Source organism: Trachinotus anak, unplaced genomic scaffold (genome assembly GCF_046630095.1).
Source record: "Trachinotus anak isolate AG129_WGS33_773 ecotype Australia unplaced genomic scaffold, CSIRO_AGI_Tana_v1 ptg000026l, whole genome shotgun sequence".
NCBI classification, from domain to species: Eukaryota; Metazoa; Chordata; class Actinopteri; order Carangiformes; family Carangidae; genus Trachinotus; species Trachinotus anak.
Genome location: NW_027273877.1, coordinates 891,297 through 911,731, shown reverse-complemented (window position 1 = coordinate 911,731; position 20,435 = coordinate 891,297). Strand labels below are relative to the sequence as shown.

Here is a 20,435-nt window from a genome sequence, read left to right as displayed (position 1 = left end):
TACAGAGCATGATGATTTATACAATTCACCCAGATCTGAGAAATATAATCTTTTTGGGGTTTTCTTTGGTGATACAAGCATCACAGACTGCATATCCATCCTAATCTTTAAGAAACGAGAAGAAAAACAAATCAAAGTTCAAGGAGAGAAAAAAAACACCTTTGGTGTTTTATTCTGAGAGAAAAGATCAAATCAAATTCTGTTTGTAAAGAGGTTTAAGGCATGCAATAAAACATGTACAATCACAGCACATTTACCACCTGGGAAACATAAACTGATAGGACTAGACAGAGAGTCAGTATCTTGTCATAAAGCCAAAAAAACTCAATCGTCGGTGCAAAACTTAAAACACTAGAATGTGCACAAAGAGCTACATGAGTTCATTTTTAAATCAAGCCATAAATTGAACAATTAGCTCTTGTACTTGTTGCTCATCGGCATAGAGGAACATTAACTGTTTTTTAGAAGCAGTTAGCGACTTAACATAGCCTCAACAACAAAGAAGTAACTCTGGTCAGAATCCATCTGTCCTCCTTTTCATGACGCCTCTCCAAGTCCAAGTTGCAGTGGCAGCAGCCAAGTCATATTTCTCCACAGGCGTGTCCACTAGTTACCTCTGGGGGATCCTGAGGTGGTCCAGAGACAAATGGGATATGTAATCCCTCCAGTATGTTCTCAGTCTCCTCCCAGTTGGCAAGTCCAGAGTACGTTCTCACAGATAGCCTGTCTAACAGGCATCTTGATGAGACACCTCAGCAGGATAACTGGTCCCTCTAGATGTCCAGGCTCTTCACTCTGTCCCCAATGGTGAGCCCAGGCACAACATGAAGGAAACGCCTTCTTGTATCTGCTTTAGTTTATTTCATCTGTTTATTGTAACTGCCCTGAGCTTGTGACAGCTTCAAACTGGGGCTAGGTTCTGGCCTCAGACTTGAAGTGGTGATTCTCATTGTCTTCATCGCCCTCATTTGCAAACTTTCCCATTGCATTGCATGCTGGAGGTCTGGGACTGATAAAGTGCATGAAGTAGAAAAGCAACATTGCAACATAAAAAATATCCCTTGAGCCTGCAGCTCTCACTCTAAAGAGTAGTGTGAGATGATGTGATGAATGACATGAGCCGTCCTCATCACTTGCCTAATTTTTCTCAACTCTAATTTGCACTTTGAATAATTTTCACTCACTGGCGTGTATATGTTTAGTAGGAAAAGAGACAAAGTGAAGGCTAGTTTTATTTGTTTTACAGGGGCATTCAAGCCAGGCAGGGCCCAATCAGGGGAGTGTTTCTCATGGCGGGGCGACTCTCGCTGCTGAGCCGAACGCGATAGGGGTAAATATTTGTATCTCAGCGGTGGACGAACTGCGCTGAGGTCAGTCGTCTGGAATCTCCAGGTTGTTTAGAGACCACTGTTGTTACAGTTGGGCTTTTTTGGGGAAAAAAAGGAGGCATGAGAGAGACAGAGAGAGAGTGCTTGACTCCCCAAGGGAGAAAACTGAGCACTCACACTAAAACAAAAAAAGAGAGAGGAAAAGAAGTGTGAAGAAGAAGAGAATGACTCGTCGGCTACATACCAGAGAAACGGAGGTAGTGGTATTTGCACAAATGACTCTAATATACAGGGAGTGTCATTTATTGTATCATAAATCATAAATCAAACAACAGCAAAAAACACAAAAAACAAACAAACAAAAAAAAGCATACTCCATATATAGCATATAACATAAACTAAATACAAATAGACATGAAGGCACAAGTCTTATTGAGCTGCTGCCCCTGACAGAATATTCAGTCTGAATGCAGCAGAGAGTTTCAGAGTCTCATCATGGCCTAAATCCTGTTCCCACCCTGACAAGAATAAAATTCATGAGGGAACACTGGTGTATATGTCTTACTAATGACTCCAACACACTTTTATGATCATGATGTGAGTCAAGGCTGAGGCCTATGAAGGAAATCACCTCTACTGACTCCCCCCACTTGTAGCAAACGCAGCTACAGCCAGGCTGTTTGATGAAAACGAATCAGTGCGACTAGTTCTGCCTTGTAGGGATAGAGAAGTGAGCGACATTAGCGGGGGTGTCATGTTTGATTGGGGTTTATTAGCACCGCCTGTATTGTTCCTGTTCGTCAACAGACTCCCAGGTAATGTGGTGATAATCGTTGCGGAAGCCTCCATCTGCTCATTTAGGGGAGGGGGTTGTGGAGTTGCCCTCGTTTCAAATCCATTTTCCCAGGTGCTGATGGGAGGCCGCAGGGTGGAGGGGGTGGATGTTGGGAGGGGAGGGGAGGGGGGTAGTGTAGAGCCCTCTGTTTCATTTGCCGGTGCGCTCGGCAACCAGGTTGTCTCTGCTTGTACCGGCTAATGGTTCAAACCCAGCTGGCTTCAGTGGGGAGCTGCACTCTTGAGTAATACATTTTGCACTTTGGCTCGCTACCAATTGTACGGCATTTTGGTTCTGCACGCTACACTGAGTTTATCGCTCAGGTGTTTGGAGCGAGCGCCATAAAATCCATAAACAAGCCAGTCGTTGCAGCTCCAGGATGTCATTTGAGGATGTGGGGTCAAAGTGTGGCGTATTGAGAGGTGGGTCTGGAGCCAGACGGCGGAGAAGGGCCGTCCTCGGCTTGACTGTTTGTGAGAGGCAATTCTCCTCGCTTGTAATTACACGTCTTTAATTGATAACGCGGAAAAACTGCATTGATTTGGTGTCAGCTGAAGGAGTGCGCCGGCCTGGCCTCTAATTACTTCTCAGTTCTGCAATGTCAGGTTCGGTTTCTGCCGTCACATCTGCAGCGAGGATGCAGCTGATGTGATCACACCTGAACAGTTTGTTCCTCTGCATTTAACTGACTGGAATGAGAAAATCAGCTGTATGTTGGAGATATACAGGAAATCAGGGTGGTATAGTGAGGAGAAGCCAAAGCTCCTGTTTTGAAAGCGTCTGCTCTGCTGAAGTGTCCTTGAGCGAAATGTTGATGTTGCTGTTGTGTTTTTGACCACTGACCTCTCTGTGGAGGAGGGGAAGAGGAAAAGATGTTCTCAACACCATATCACATTATTATTAAAAAAAAATAAAAAATGGGGCAAGGACATGGATTATTACATCATAATCATTTTTTTTATTTTATTTTTAGCAGCATAGCAAATGCAATTTTGCATTTTTGGCTCTTGACTGAATTTATGAAAGATTTGATCCACAACAATAACAAAATGAGCTTCAGACAGATGCAGTGATATTATAAATATATATAAAAAGATATATATAAAGGAGAGCTCAGTTTTAAATAGGTTTAAAGGGAAACTTGCAGGACACTGTGATTGTGTCCTGACTTTTCATATTTCTATATAAGATAACAAAATCTGATTTAATCCATGTGCTCCTTTTTAATAACTTTACATTTTTGCATAGTTGTACCAGAAAATCAGAGAGATCCAAAGGATTTGTGATGAGAAAAAAGGCCAGTTTGATCTGTCACAGTTCAACTTGTCGAGCATTGCGTTGGAGAGTCCAGACAGAGGGATGTAAAAAGAAAAGAAAGAAAACAAACAGATTAAAAGAACAGGAAGTGGACCAGGCTTCAGAGCTGGTTGATCTCCCTTTTCCCTCTTGATTGTCAGCCTTTTAGTCACTGTAAATTTCCTCTTGGGCTAAATCGAGGCAGGAGGAACCGAAGGCTTGTTATCCGATTCTGCATAATGCCACTAATTTCTGGAAGTGTACGAGAGCGCTGTTGCTGAGGTGATGACAGAGCAGGACCAACTGGCTTCACACGAGGCTTCCTGAACAGCCAAATGCCTTTAAAGTGTAGGGTAACCAGAGTTAGAGGCTTTTTAAAGCTCTTGATATCCTGGGAAAGTCACTGGAGCTCTCTGCCGTTGCTTTCTTAGCGATGTTCTGTGCCTCATTTGTAATTTTATGTAACAGAGTAAAGGCACAAAAACTGGAGAAAATATTGACCTTTGGTACTTCTCTTACCTTTCAACTCCTTGTTCTCTGGCCACATCAGCACATAATTATGAAGTCAAGGTTACATTTTACATTCAGAACCAATGAAACAGAAACAAGCAACATTTAAATGAAGACTGAAAGCAAACCTCCAGGCTTTAGGGCTTCAAAGGTTTTTTTAGCCAGAACACCTTGGTGACCTGAGGAGTGAAAACAAGAACAAATATGCAACTGTAGGGAAAAATATCACTCTTACAATTCATGTTAACATTGCAGGCACTAAAATGTGCCCCTAAGACACAGTGTAAAAGCCTTTATTTATTTTCATGTGTGTGTGAGTTTCTTTTCTTGTGAGGTTTCCATTTGTACTTGTGCATATGTGCACTACCCACTCTCAGTTTTGTATCTCTGAGTGTGCTAATAGAGATCCAGTCTTTGGTCGACACAAACAATGATGCTTAAAAGCGACTTAATGTGGTTTTAATTAGATCTTAATTGCATTACCTGATCTTAACGAACCTCAAGAGGGAAGTAGGATGATGCTGTAATATTCAGGCAGATTTTTTTTAATGTTTTCTGTAAACTCTAATCTGCATTAATATGATGCTTAACATAATTTAGAAGATGTGAAAAAAGGAGCTCTGTCCATCTCCTGCAGAGAGTTATCATTCAGTGCAGCAGCTGGAGAAGAATGAGTGCATGTTCTTCAGTGAAAGAGAGAGAGCTGGGAATTCTGTGTGTGTATTTGTGAGTTGGTGCATGTGTATTAGTGTGTGCATGAGAAAAAAAACAAATGGGTGGAGGTTATAATGGAGGAAAAAATGTCTGTGTGCACAAGATAATTTGTGTGTGAGTCTGTATGTGCATGATGATTGTAAGAATATCTCTGAGTGTGTGTGGGTTCTGGTGAAAGTGGGTGTGTGTTCGAGAGCAAGAATGTTTTAAAGAAAATAGGCATTTTTGTGTCTGAGTTTGTGTGTGTGTGTGTGTGTGTGTGTGTGTGTGTGTGTGTGTGTGTGTGTGTGTGTGTGTGTGTGTGTGTGTGTGTGTGTGTGTGTGTGATCCCTTGGCCTGTAGATGGAGCTACACTCTACACTTCTTTCTCTCTCTCTTATCCTCCATCTGCACACAATGAATGCATTGTTCTCCCCCCCACCCCACCCCTCCACCGTACCCCCTCCTCTCTCTCTCTCTCTCTCTCTCTCTCTCTCTCTCACACACACACACACATCTCTCTCTCCTCCAACAGATTTGGTATTTATGTTAATGTACACCTCTGTGGATCTCTTGCCTCCCAGTGGTTAGATACCTTGTTGATATGTGGCTTTGCGTGTGTGTGTGTTGTGGGTGGATATGAGCTCAAGAGAGAAGGGTTTAGGGACTCAAAGGACAAATCCTGAGAATTTTTCCTTCCCTCCAGAAACCAAAGAGAAGAAGAAATAAAACAAAACCTGGCACTAGATGGACAACTGAGGCGTCAATAAAAAGCCTTCATGCTTTCAGTCTCTCAGAGACCCAGCACATCTGTGAAGGTGCAGAATGAAGACAAACACAGTCCTAGTATTATATCTACTTGTGGCTGTATAAGGTGCATTTTCATCAGAGCTGTTCTCTCATTTTTTGGGGGAAATTAATTTATGCCTGTCAGGATCTGGTCCAGAAGTGTGCTTGCATTAACCGACTGACATCAGCTGTGTGATTAATGCTCCACGAGCATTGTCTCTTTCACACCTGTGTGGACATGAGCTGACTGTTATTCACGCTGAGGTGCAGCGTGGCCATTATAACCTGACTCTTATCTCTGGTACTATTGCCTCTGCCTCCATCACCTCAGCCTCCTCTTTATGTGCCAGGTTTTGGAATTATTGATTTCACAAAGATTTTTAAAAGTTCATGGAACAACACAGTTGTAGTTGTTGATCAGATTCAGATTTATCTGCTATAAATGGTCAGTTGCTTGATAAAAGTGTCTCTCACTAGAATAAGCCCCAATCTAAGTGACATTTTTCTCAACTAGAACAAATGAGAACATTTACAGCCATTTGCTTTTTGGGGAATTTCATGATTTTACTGCTTAATGGGCATTTTAGAATGTATTTAATGCATTCAAGAAGCTATTACCTGCCACAACTGGAGTTTTAGGGTTTTCAACTGACTAATAAAATTATCATATGATACTTAGGATGATACAATTGCTCACAATTGCTGGATAATATCTTGGCTCAGAATATTGAAAAAAATATGTCATGTGCATTACAGCATTGGTTATTCTGGCCACTCTAACGGTGTGTGAAATAGAGCTACAGTCAGGTCATTGTTGATCCCCACCTCTAATAGAATAATCAATCTTTCTTCTGGCAAGTCTGTGGCTTTAATTATTAAGGACCAAACATTTACCAGCTCAGCACAGCGCCGCCCGCCTGTCTACCTGCCTCACCAGCCTCACTTTGCATCCTCTGTTTGCTGCGTCTTCCGTGAGAAACTGCTCAACCCGGCGTGAATTGATTATCTACACGCTCATCTGCTGACAACAACCACCCCCCCTCCATCCCGCTGTATCCCTCCACCTTTAAAACAATAGTATCTTTCCAGTTTGTCAGTCACAGATTTATTTCATGTAGAACGCTCACAGAAGGAGGATTAACAGTATCTACTTATACGCTTGTGATAAACTCTTATCTCCTGCCTTCCCCAGAGCACTCTGTGGGTGCACGTTGACCTGTTTTCCTCCTCCTTTTTCCTTTCTCCTTCCTTTCTCTGCTCTGTACCTCAGTGATTTAATCATTTAACCATGTATAATCTGGGCCGTCTCCAAATTTGTTAAATCCTCCTGCAGCAGGCACGTTCCTCCTGGAGCAGTTTGGTTTTTTAAGACCTGCAGTAAGTTTATGTTTGTAAAAAGGTGAGAGGGAGGTGAGGCAGTAATGGATGGATTTCATAGAGAAATTAGTCTGAAAGGACAAACACTGAGAATGAACTGCAGTGTAATTAGGCATTGGTTTATAAATGTGTCAGCATGCAGAGTTTTTATGATTTAGCAGGTACAGACCATCACAATACAAAGATGACAAGAGGTTGAGAAAGGATATAAACATGGCCTATATGTGTGTTTATATATGTGTGAATATCTGCATGTGTGTGCAGCTGAATGCTCATACTGTATGTGTGTGTGTGTCCATGGTTTACATCCAGCAGGTAAACTTTCGGCAGCTGCAGCATCCTGTACACTCAGCAGAGGTTTACACAGCATAAACGCATCACTTCCCCCTCATTTAGCGTGATGTAAACCGACTGTATACTCACCAGGACACCAGCCTTCATCCTGTGAAAGCAGGAAACGTGATGTTACCTTTGGCCCGGCGCTCTCTGGGTGGCACTGCCATGACGTGGCCTGGGGATTAGCCAGATGACAGTTTGTATCCATTAGGGTTACGGGCTGGTCCGAGTGTGAAGTATTCACATCCTCTTGAAGGCTCTTAAAACAACATTATTTTTCTTCTGTCACAGGTTCACCTGGGTGAAATATTTTGAAATCTTTCTAAATATTCAGAGCGTTTGCTTACTCCTGCTTGGAGTGGGTGGTTCTGCAGTTCTCAGAGAATGCTGCTGTCATGGAGAGTTACAGACCATTTACTTCTGTTTATGTCTCATTTACATTTCCTCCGTGTTTTTGCAATGCTTGCTGTATGTAATTAGATTTTTAACATATACATGTTTTTGACTTTTTGTAAGATAAAAAAAAAATAAATAAATAAATCAGCGTGCAAAACCAAACCTGTGACAAGGAAGGCAGCAAATGCTTGTCACAGAAGGTGGAAAACCTCAATGTAGACAGCTGGCACAAAACTACAACAAAATAACCACTGCTGTCTTTTATTTCACAGCAAACCTTTTATTTATTTAGACAACACAAACATTGATTTGCCAGTGGCTCCTAAAACCACTTATATGAATGACCAGTATCACTGTTTCCTGATCTAGTTAGGTAATTCAAACACTTAACCAGTAATCTCCATCATGGTTTAAGGAAAACTAGCTTTGTTCAGAGATGATGCCTTTAATTCTCACTGCTCTTTAACAAAGTAAAGCAGTGACTAGTCATAATAGCTTCACCACAGGTTTCATTTGTCTATGAAATGCCAGCAGTTGAGCCCAATAATGATGTTCAGATTCATTTGAATAGATTTTATAGACAATAAGAGGGAAGAGTGTCCATTTTTCAACAATAAAAAGCACATCATTCATGGAGTAAAGATTTTTTCCACCATCTTGTTAATCATAATGCAACCTCTTCGACAATGTACAGCACATTTATTTATTTTAGGTTTGTGCAAACTTTTTTCTGCAACATAACAAAATCTCTGACAGATCTTCTGAGTGGTGAATCTTTACTTCACTCTAATTTCAGGTGTGGAGATGATTTTTCTAAAGTTTTTAACTCACTGTAGGAGTTTTGGTTTCACTTTTATATAACACAACACTGTTGTAGAAGTTTTATGGAAGAGTCTTTGTTACCATTATTCTTTATGTATTTTCAATACATTTATTGAATTTTCCTAATTATTTTGTGACTTTTTTGTCTCTACAACTTCTGTGCAGCTTTAGTTGTTTTTAAAACTGATTTCATACTTGAGCTTGTGCTAAGTTTGTACGTAACATATAATGGTAGTTGAACAAGTGCCAACTCAAAGCCAATGGGCTTTGACCTCGGAGGGGTCACTATGTAAATGCTTGAGGAAAACCTGCCTGTATTTTTAGTTATGATGGATTAGTTTATTTTCCATGCACAAGACGAACTCTTAAGGAAATAAATGTAAATACATTATAAAAACCGCCCTGGATGTAAACATGTAAATATAATATATTCTGAGCTGGGGCTTTAAGTTGAAGCTTTCACCACACACACACACACACACACACACACACACACACACACACACACACAAACCACAGTGTGTGAGGGGAGAAATACACCTCTTCTTGTATCTTAAGAGTGTGGGTAGCAAAGGATGCATGTAACCTCATTCCACATCCGACACTCAGTGACAAATACATAGTTTGGGGCAAATTTCCATTTCATGTTCGACTACACCGCACATCTCAAATTAAGAGCGCGGCATTATCATCGACAAGGAAATACATCGCGTTAATATTCTCGCTTCACAGTTGCCAAAGAATTAGTTCAGATCTTCGCATAAATTAACGGTGGCACAGTTTAAAAATCGGTAGCTCAAGGCCATGCTCTCAGAACAAGGCAGTGAGTGTTGTGCCTTAATTCACCATTTGTTTTGATGTCTGCATTTGAAGAGTTTGTTTCCAGAACGTTATATATCCATTTTTATGGAGGGGGAAAAAAAAGAAATCTCATTACCTGAAGCTCATCATGCTGTATCTCTAGTAATGCAGAGAATCACGTCTGGAGAGCGTTCAACCAAGAACTGAAGTTAACTGCTAGTTTCTCTTGTATTTGTGTTATCAATCATCTTAAGGTGTCTCTGTCAACAGATTCATAACATCTCCTGCTTCAAATGCCCCTTTACATACTAGAATTTAGTTTGTGCTTCATAAGAAGAGCGTGAAGAGGAAGAGTGGCACCTTGTTTCAGTTGTTAGATATCAGATGTTCTGTCTACAATATTAAAAATTCATTAATCCTGTTGATGAAGATAAACAAAGGACGATGGTGTAATAAAATTAAAGATAAGTTCCATCTTCAACGTCAGTCTTTAGAGGATTTTGAAAAGTCATTATTTATTTGTAGCATAAAGACAACAATAGCATGTACTGAGTGGCAGTAGAGACCACATCCCTTCACTAAGCTTTGACCCTTGACCTCTTCATTGTGTTGCATTGCTGTGTGGTTTGATTTTAGATGAGAATATCACATACACAGGTATCACAGGTAAAACAAAAAAATGCTGAACCTTTTATGGCTTCGTGTCAGTACCTGTCATGCAGCACTAGTTTCCCCTCAGTCACTGCCTGTGTTCAATGTCAGGGGAAGTGCTCTCTCTGGTGCAGCACTGAGGTTTCTCTTCCTGTTGCATTGTGTTCAGTCCTTGGCGAAACCCATTCATATTACTGAGCTCCAGTGAAAACCTTGAGTATTGTTGAGTTAGCAAGAGTTGGATGTTTTTAGAGTTATGTGTAGATGTGTGTGTAGTGTGATGGGCTGTCAAGGCCTCTGGGTTCATTACTGTAGCTGGATGAGATGTCAGGGGGCTCGTTCTGTTTTCTTACTTTCTCTGTCCAGTGAAGTTTGATTAAACCTGCCGGGCTCTGAAGCAGTTAGACTCAGACAGACTTCCAGGATCACACACGTCACCAATCATGGCATCCCGAGTGTCACAGAAGATGTCGTAGACTGTCAAACTAGCCGAGAGAAGACAATGAATTCAGGCTGTCAGTGCCTTGTGAGTTATCGTAAGACAAAGACACACACTGTTGAGCTGAGTTGAGTTGATTTGGATATGACTGTGGATCAGTTGGTGTGGACATTTGGCAAATAAAATCATATCATGTGTGGTATGTAAAGATTTCTGGGTTTTTTTTGTTGTTTTTTTTTTATATTTGTGGCTGACTTTGACGTCACTTGTGTGTCACACCAGTAAACAAACAGCTTTACCCACCGGAGGTTCCCTCACCTCCAGCTCCATCAGTGTATGATCCATGTTGTCCACGTCTTTCCATCCAGGATGAACTCTCCATTTTTGCTCTCCTTTTTTAGCCTTGCATATAAACAGTATAGGCTGCTGGTGGCTGGATATTTGTTTTGAACAAGTACACGGGGCAATTAGTGACCTCTTAGCATTTGTCAGGTTGTGTAGCGCCACAGCTCCAGTCGTTATTGACCATTGGTTCAGTGTGATTACTCAGTCGTAAGGTTTATGCTCCTTCCTGAAAAAAAAAAAAAAAACTGTCATTATGTTTGGTTTTTCCAGTCTATGTAGGTTTCAGCCTGTCTGTAAAATCAATGCTAATTGGTTTTCTTCCACTTTGACACACTACATGAGATAAAACAATTTCTTTTTTGACTGTGGCTCTGAATTTGAGAGACCACTATATCAGAAAACTATATCAAAATGCAGCTTAAATGACTATTTATTTCTGATTATTCTATAACTCTGTACATGGTTTTTCTTGCCCCAGCTGTTGGGTACCCATAATGATGATTTGCAGTGTTAGTATTCGACTACATTGTGTAATATTGAAGAGCTACACTCTGTGTGTAACATTATGCAACCGTTAAAACATCCTGCATGAGTACAGTGACTACATGATGGCCGTTGTATCGATGTCAAACCAAGGGATTTCTCAATAGTAAGGTGTTTCCTGTGTGTGTCTTTGTGTGTCTGTGTGTGTGTGTGTGTGTGTGTGTCTGCGCGCACCAGCTACCTGGAATGAAAAAAAGTTAAATTTGGCAGTGGCTGGTCAGTTACATCTGCCTGCCTGCTGCAGCACGTGGTGTTGGAGACTCACAGATTTAATTTTCTTGGTTCCTTTACTCTGTAGATTTAAACCGTTTCTTGTAAAATTAGAATTTGGTTTTAAGGTTAAGGGATAAATGGAGTAAATGGAAGATCCTCACATGTACTGAGACTCAAGTGTGTGTGTGTGTGTGTGTGTGTGTGTGTGTGTGTGTGTGTGTGTGTGTGTGTGTGTGTGTGTGTGTGTGTGTGCCTGCACCTCTCTGGCCTTCCTGTGGCTGTCAGTGAATAACCAACCGCCAAGCTGACACACCACGACCAACATGTCAGGTGCTGTTACATCACACATACATATGGGCACACACACAAACACACACACACACACAAACACACACGCACACACACAAATTTGTGCTGTGAAACCGCTACCAAAAAGGTAATCAGCCACAAACCTGATTGCTCCCTTCAGCTGTTTTACACTGACCAGACGCCTCAAATCACACCGTCCAATCTGCTGCAGGTCAGACAGGCAGACAGATGGAGGAAGGAAGGGAAGGAGGAGAGATGGAGGGTGGGGATGGTTTCTTTCTTTTCTCTGCCATTCCTGAGATCAGAAGTAAAGAGATAGAGGAAGGAAGGTCAGATCCTGAGAAAAATGATTTTCTAAAACCTGTTTCGGAAAAGAAATATCAAAATATGCACAATGTCCTTTCTTCTTCTTGATCTATTGTCTAAAATGAAGTGTAACTCTTGAGTTTCTGAGTCTTAGTACATCAGGTACATATGGTATACTTGACAATTGAAAGGTGCAAAGTTAAAAAAGAAGGTTTCCTTTAATTATTTATTATTTTTAATATATAATATCATAATTACCAAAAATATAAAATAAGTTTTGTGGCGTACAATGTCTGTCAAACAGTGCAGAAAAACACTATACATTTTTTTAAAATTAAATAAAACAAACAGGATCTGAATTTAATCAGGCTTAATACAGCTTTTATGGATCAATTAACATAAACTTTAGGACATCCTTTCTGTTATTTATCATTTTAAATGATTCAGTTATTTTCAGTTCTGTTCTTTTCAGCTCCCAACTTTCTACAGCCATAAAACTTCAGATTAATTTAATTTATATACCAAGCTCAGCCACCACCTCTGTTCTCATCTCTGTCTCTTTAGCTGTTGTATGTGTCGACTACAATCGGTGGTGTTGTCAAGGAGACCCCCATCCTTCAAACAGTACATGAAACAAATATTAAAGTGATGCTGAAGTCTAAACTCTTAACATGGAGCCAGCTATCACTCAACATTGTGTCGATGAGAATAGTAGCACGGAGCATCAACACCAGCGATCTGAAGGGGTCACATGCATGACTTCATTGTGTGTTTTCATTTCTTAAGTTGATCGAGGCATTCTCCCTGCGAAAAAAGTATTTCTTTTTAATTATCTCAACTTTTCTCCCCAAGCTGTTCGCCTGTCAGCAACTTCAGCTTCAGCCTCATGCTCTGCTGAACATCCCTCCATCCCTCAGCAGCAACTTAAACTTGGCCGAGGCCTTGAACTTCTCTCCGAGGGGGTTGACAGCACTTCATTTCTCCCTGCCCCAGTTTTGGCTGGAGTTAAACTCCCTCCTGGGCTCCTGAGTCAAAAAGAAAGAAACTCTAAATAAACAAGCAGAGTCGTTTATTTAGGAACTTATGACGAGCTCTGGGTGCATCAATATTTATATTTAAATCTGGTTTACAATGATCATTTTCAGGAAATCTTTCATCTTTTCATGGACATGAAAAAACGTTTATCAAAAAGCTGCAACTTGTTTTCCAAAAACAATGCTGATATAAAAATCTTCTGAAGAGACTTTTCACAGGCTCTGTGGTCCTTTTAGAGGCACTGAATGATGAACTTTACAGTATCAGTGGAAATGTTGAGTGGATCTTTCATCTCTTCTAAGAAGATAAGGTTTAATTTCTTTGCCAATTCTTGAAGATTTTCCGTCCTAATTTGAGATGTGGACATGTTTAATATCATGAGAGCAGCTTTGCCTCTAGCTTGACTTTCAATACATTTTAGTTCATGCATCTACAAAGCCTCAAAAGGGATTCATTCATTCATTGGTATGAAATGATGCACAAGACATTATATTTTCCCAAACATTTCTTTAGGTTTGAACAGTTCACTCTGACGTCGTATAGCTGCAGTGAAATGTTGGAACGAGCTGATCCAGAAGACACAGTTTTCTGTCAGTCAGTCCCCCCACCTGCTGGGACTTTGTGATGTTTCTAGTGTCTTCAGGCATTGTCATCACTTAATCACTTCCTTCAAAGGTGTATGTTGGGGGAAGGGGTGTGTTTGGTGGAGCTGAGAGAGGTGGGCTTGATGGGCGGCGTTTCTGTCAAACAGACAGGTTTTTACAGGATGAGCTCCGCCCCCGTCCCACGGTTTAACACAGGACGTTTGATCAGCTTTTTGTCACTGCGTCAAGTGGGGTGGGGGTACATGTGGGTAAGGTGGGGTCTGGTGGAAAATTATAGAAGTGACACCCCTCTCTCGTCGCTGTTCATTCAGGAGCGATCCTCAATTTGAGCGGTCGGGGCACATTTTCATGCAAATAATGGCGTCGCAATTTTTTCCCCGGCATTTCCCTAATAGCTTCTTACAAATGATGTGCCATTACAAGGAGGTTTATTTAAACAAATTTAATACGTCTTTAATCAACCCTCGCCGAGCGCCTTTCAAAAGGTCACACACCACATCAGGACGGGCTCGATATAACCCCCCCCCACACACACACACCAGCCCCTCACATCACAGTATTAGCTCAAGGATGGAGGGGAGGAGGACGACAAGAAGGGCGGGGGCAAGAGAGAATTATTTCACGGACAACTCATTTTAAGCAAATCTTTATTTACATTTTTATTCAGTTATTAAATTTTATTTCATCGTGCGACAGAAAGGGCGGGGTCTTCCCTCCTTTCACCTCCACTCACACACAGACTCATTTGCTTATGAAGTCGTCTAATCTGAGAGCAGGAACGTGCTTGAACCTTTAGTGTCACGTCTGACACGGCAGGGCCCCTGATCTTTTGTGCTGTGTGCAGAAAGACAGCGCTGCTCTTATACTGCACATAATAAATGTATGGAAAAGCTATTTAGTATCATTTACAAGTAGTACATAAAAGCATCATGCACTTAATATTTTAATATATTTGTTGTCATTTTACAGCGAGTAACAAAAAATGTGCTGTCACTGACAAAAGCACAAATATTATTGAATGTGATTTTACACAAGCATGACTGCATCTAAGTGTAAGTTTGAATTCATGCAAATTTAAAACAACACAAACACCTTATTGTCACCAACAGTAAACGTTTTTTTCTCCGATGTATTTGGTTGTGTCACAATACCAAAGCACTAACATTTCCTTTGTTTTCACCGTCACTAGTTTGTTCTAGTTTAAAGTCTCCTTGAGATGCACGAAACTACATTTAATAAAAACAGTTAAATCAATTCAATTTACATATAATCAGTTTAGAAATAACATAAAATTGTTGTTTACATATTCATTAAATTGAAATGTTTGTGCTTGTGTGATGTATTTGGCAGGAACTGGAAGGAAGAGAAAAGTTTCAGTTTTTATTGAACTGTATGTTGCTGTGAAAACTAACACTGTGTGATTTGCACACAGACCTGTTGTTGGAAATGACACATACTTACCAGATCCCACTGAATCACTCCTTGTACCCCTGCATCTCTAAACTCCTGTTCTGTTGTTTCATTACCGCTGCCACACGTGTGACCCCGACCAAAGTCAATAAACAAAGCCATTTGAATATGTACAGCAGGGAAAGCCAACACCGCGCTCCTGAGATGAAGATATTTCAATATGCGAGATTGGTAGTGTGTCGTATTACCTCGGCGTCATGTGCTGTGACCCAGAAGGTGAACGGTGTCTTCTACCCCACCGCGCTTTGCATATGCAGGCTCAGAGCTGTGCTGCACTTGTATTTAACACGGCAGTAAAATGTTAGCACTCCTCTCCGCACAAACACCAAATCCTCTCTGCAGTCAGCTTGTTAACCCAAGGGTGAGGAGTGTATGTTTTCATCAGTGTGTGCATGATATACTTTATTTAACTGTCCATATAACACATGCATTTTACAGTTGGTAAATATGAGAGTCACTCATGCAGAGATCTGTTGTTTGACAGCGTCTGAGTCATCAATACACAATTACTGAATGCCAAGTGTGAAGATTCATCTCTGTTTGTAATAGCAATAGCATTATAGCATGGCCAAAGCTTACACCACAAAATAATCAAATCCCACATGGCTGTTTTGGGGATAAAGTTATTCCGGGGAGTCTGTGTGTCGGATCACAGCGGCCGTGCTGAGCAGAGCATCTTAATTTTTTGGGGGGGTTAACCCTTTCTGCGCTAATGCCTTTTTCTCAGGGTGGCATTTACACAAAATGAATTGCTTGCTTAGACACAGCTAACTAAATAAAAGACAGCGGGGGCTGATACTATGAAAAATGGATTTTCATTACTGTTTCATTGATTCTAGTAAATAAGGGCCCCGAGCCTGCACGGCAAAGGCTGCAAAACGGTAATAATTTAATCTAAGGTGACACAGACCAAAATGTATGTGGACAAAAAAATCATCCCTGAATATTAAACAAGGGCCCCGAGACAAGAGAGAGGAGGGGGGAGAAAGTGTTTGCGGGCACATTTAAATGTATGCAGATTGCCGTCCAACCTATTTAAAAACAAGAATTAGGTATTCCTGTCATAAATCACGTTTGCCGCTACGGATATGCCTTGTTATGTCGGTGTTTAACGGAAACCTGAAAGGTTAAAGTACTTGGTGCATTAAATTGTACAAGGATAATTAATACTTTTCTCCTGGCTATTTATAAAATATGGAAAATAGAGTCAGCTGAACTGTGACAACACGCTCGTTTCAGGAGGAAGGCAAAACAGAAAGGAAATGAACACATTCAGACACATAACACACAGGATATCACTGCATTAAAAGAACAAATACCTTCTAGGCTGTACATCGAAGTGCACTTTTTATGTTTATCTTGTTAGAAACAGGTGAAAGCAGAGAGCTGTCGAATCCCAATTGACTTTCAGTGCAATTCACTGGGTGCTCAGCCCCTGAGGGCGTCAACAGCCTGACCAAATAATCTCTGGTTGGTTACAGAGGTTATGCCCTTGAGCTAAAGTGCTCCCTGACTATGTGTGTTCCTCTCCTGTATGTGTCTGTGTTAGTGTACAGTGTCACTAATTAGTGACTGTTAGCAGTAAACTAGTGCAAACTCCCTAATTTGACAAGTCTATTCCAGAGGTGTTGACCTCTCACTCACACCGGTGGCAGCCCTGTCAAAACTAGCACCTCGGGGAGCGAGGTGTTGCGTCTACCTGGCTCTGTCGCACCTTTCCTGACACGCTGTCAAGGTTTGACTCGAGCCTTGGGTGTCAAAATGACTGTCTGAGTACTTTGGAGTGTATCAGGCAGCCACTTTAAAGAGCCAATGTGTGAATGCAAACGGTCGCCGTGTAGTTGTTACGTAAAAAAAACAGCGGGTCATTTGGCAAACGTGGCCCTCAGTGTGAGCAAAAGGCGACTTGACAAGTGTCCGGGCCCATTACGCTGTGTTAGTCTATTCACTGACTTGTGCTCCAGTGGTTATTATGTGCGCCTTTAACATGCACCGAGACGATCACGTCAAGTCTGGGAGATAATAGCCTCAACACACAAAAGCACAACATCTGGAGCGAGAAGGAAGATTGCACTGAACCACAGCAAAGGTCCACTCTGTGTGGGTAAAGGTATGAGCTTAACAACCTGGATTATGTAGGTTACATGCTTGATGCACAATTATTTAAGATCTCCCCTTCGTTCTCTATCAGTTGCTGAAGGTGTTCAGGTTTTACTGGAAGATTCCTGTTCATTCTTCCGCTTCTTGAACGTCCTCACAGTCTAAATCTACGATAACACGACTGCATTCTCTGTTTGCTGTGCAGGCGTTTTGCACTCTTTCCCTAACCGGATGCGGTGCTTAGTCACTAGCTGACCTCTCAAACTGTGTTCATTGCAGCACAGGAGGGATAAGAGAAGAATAGTTAAAATGATGACGGCACCGCACTCTGAGCAATGTTTCAGTGAACCGTCAAAGCCACTCAGATCTGTCCCTGTTCCCTCCCTCGCCACAACCACCACTGACCTTTTCCACATTTGCCAACGTCTGCGCGCCAGCCTTCGTCTGTATCATTCTGATTAGGCCAAGTTGTTATTGAAACACCACATTTAGACGGACACTGATTCCTGTGCCTTCTCCATTCAGGCAGGGGGGGAAACCAAATGGATAAAATGTTGGTAAAGTGAAATGGAAAAGGACCAAAAAGACATTTACCCTCTGAACAGAACGGTGCCAAGCCTGATTCAGGACGCCTGATGAGGAAGGGACCCAGGATACACTCCCTGGCTCTGCTCCAGTGCACATACACATAAACACACGATCATACAGAAGTGTATCCAGACGCTCATGCACAAGCACTTACATGTGCATTCATGCAAACAGACACACACACAGAGTATGCACACATTTGTGACACACAGTCCCTTGGCAGGAGTGGGAACTCAGTCCATGAACTCAGGTTCAACTCATGCAGGTGTTTTCACTTATTTTGCCCAGTTGGACCTCTCCTCAAGACTGTGGGTGTGGACAAACTGAGCTTGACTGATACTTCCCTCACTGTGCTGCATCTGTCTGGGCAGGACAACTTTATCATTCTTGTAAGTGCATGGAGATATATAAGTTTGAGTCTTTAATTTTGTCAAACAAAACCTAAAATATAATCTGAATAATAAAAGTTTGCAAGTCTGCAAATCAATGGACGTCCCTCATCCAGATGTTCCAGATGAAATAGGCATTTCTCCGGTCACAGCTCAACCCCTCTTGAAGCTACTTCAGCAAAATACAAAGAGCTCTCCCAGTGCAAATGGTGTCAGAACAGTTGAGTCAATTTCTGTGTCTCTGTGAACACTCTCATACTCAGGAGATCATTTCAAATTCAGGTCACTACTTCTGTGGGTAAAGTGTGTTCCTGAAGTTAATAAAATATTTGCCGTTTGCTTGCAACAATTAGCACAAGATAAACACAAGCCAAATTGTTCTTGTTTCTGGTAATGGAGCTAGCCTCTGGCCAGGCTATAATTATTCCTATTAGCAAATTAAGTCTTTACCTTGCCTCCTTCCTCTTTTTTTATCAAGAAGTGGAAATTACTTGAAAATGAACACAGCGCTGCAGCTGATTTGTCTGTTAAGCTTCCGAGTGTTTAAATAGAGGGTCTAAAAGTGGTGGATGCACTTTATTAAACTGCAGGTTGAACATGGACTCTTCATTCTTTTATTCATTCATTTTTAAACCTAAAACAGCAGGAACTGTATCCAGTTTTTGGTGTAGACCCATTTAAGGTCTACAACACATTAGGGTCACACAACACTCAAACATTTCTGTTTCAGAGTTTTGCCTCAGTCTCAAAATGCGTAGAACAGAACACCCAGAACATAGAAAATTTGGTCCAATTCCTTTTTGGTTTTGTGGTATAATTGCATAAGAAAGGAGCCGAAACTCCCTCCCAGGCCCCAGGTATCCTCTTATGTCACAACCACCGGGAAGTCTGCCAACCACAAGCCTTATATTGGGCAACCTCAGCACATTCAGTGGGACATCACACCTTCCTCAAAACGGTCGTATCTATTCAAAGCAAGGGTGGAAACACCTTCTGTTGAATTACATGACATATTCAGCACTTAGGTTAATGCAACAAAGGCTTCACTTCCCGTAGATGTTTCAGGAAGAAGAAGTGCTAAACGTGTGCACTCGTGCCTGTTTAGCAGGTTAATTCAACCTTGTCACTTTGCAGCCAGATGTGGAAGGAATGTCTTTATCTCCACTGCGACGCAGACGGAGCACATGTGCATTTATACTATTGAGAGCCTTTAACTTGACCTCATGAACATTGGAGGGGAAAGAAAGATAATGTGGATGTCATAAAGCTCTATATTGATTTTTTTAAGTCAGAGAAAACATTTTTCTGTAAAAATGAAATGAAGATCGTTCAGTCTTTCTCACCTCCAGTGTCAAAAGAGCAGCACCACAATGAAGTCTTACAGCTTCATTGTAACACAATTTTAGATTGTAGTAGTTGAATTATTGTACAGAAAGTTATGCAGAAAAATGTTAATATAAATAATCTTTCATTCTGTCTTTTTTTTGGATGCTAAGGTCTTATCTTCGACTCTGATCAATTAATTTTGGAGCAGCTCTCACATAATTCACATAACAGATGCCCAAGTGTCATTGATACTATAAACCTAATGACACATCTGGAAGCAATTTACAAACTCAGTCCTGTGGACCTTCGATTTTTATCAAATCAGTCAAAAATAGCTGCGACACAGGAGCACAAGTGTCCAGTTTCTATGCAGTAATAATCACTGACTGTATGCCTTCTGTGACAGCATGACACTGCCATGACACTTGGTCTGTGGTGATTCACTTGGGTCCTCCTCATACCACAAATCAGTGTAAGAATCACCGCAGCTCCTGATTCCACATGGATAAAAGGTTTTCTGAGAAGCTTCCTTGAGACTCCACTGCGAGGGGCAGAAGTATCTAGGGCACCGAGGATGTGGTCCAAGTCAGGGAGAAAAAAAATACTATTCTGTTTCATCTGTGTGATTCAAAAAGCCTGTGTGATGAAAATTTAAAAGTAATTTCTCATGTACATATTAAACTTGCATCAGCAAATTCAGTCTCTTTCACAATGTCACTGCTGCTACCAGTGCTGTCTGCCAGTGATTAATGGACTCACCCCTCAGATGAAAAACAATTGGTTTGTGTCTTGTCTGGATGTTTGCTCTAATTGGTGATTGCCAGCTGAAGGGCAAGAGGACAGAATATGTGATAACAATGAAGAGGAGGATGTACAACTGGTAATAGTTCAGCCAATGTAAAACTGGTGTAGCAGGGTCCTGACATTATGAAA

General features: G+C 41.3%; 1 long non-coding RNA gene across 8 annotated transcripts in view; it reads left to right on the top strand.

Moving 5' to 3' along the window:
* Positions 1 to 20,435, top strand: part of LOC139609933 (uncharacterized) — a 290,241-nt gene that overhangs the window by 114,791 nt on the left and 155,015 nt on the right. Inside the window, exon 8 of one of the 8 annotated variants that reach the window (XR_011685422.1) lies at positions 7,141 to 8,818. The exons of the other annotated variants lie outside the window; for them this stretch is intronic. This is a non-coding gene — a long non-coding RNA (uncharacterized lncRNA). Of the gene's footprint in view, positions 1 to 7,140; positions 8,819 to 20,435 lie in introns of those variants that run through there. 8 annotated transcript variants of the gene reach the window in all.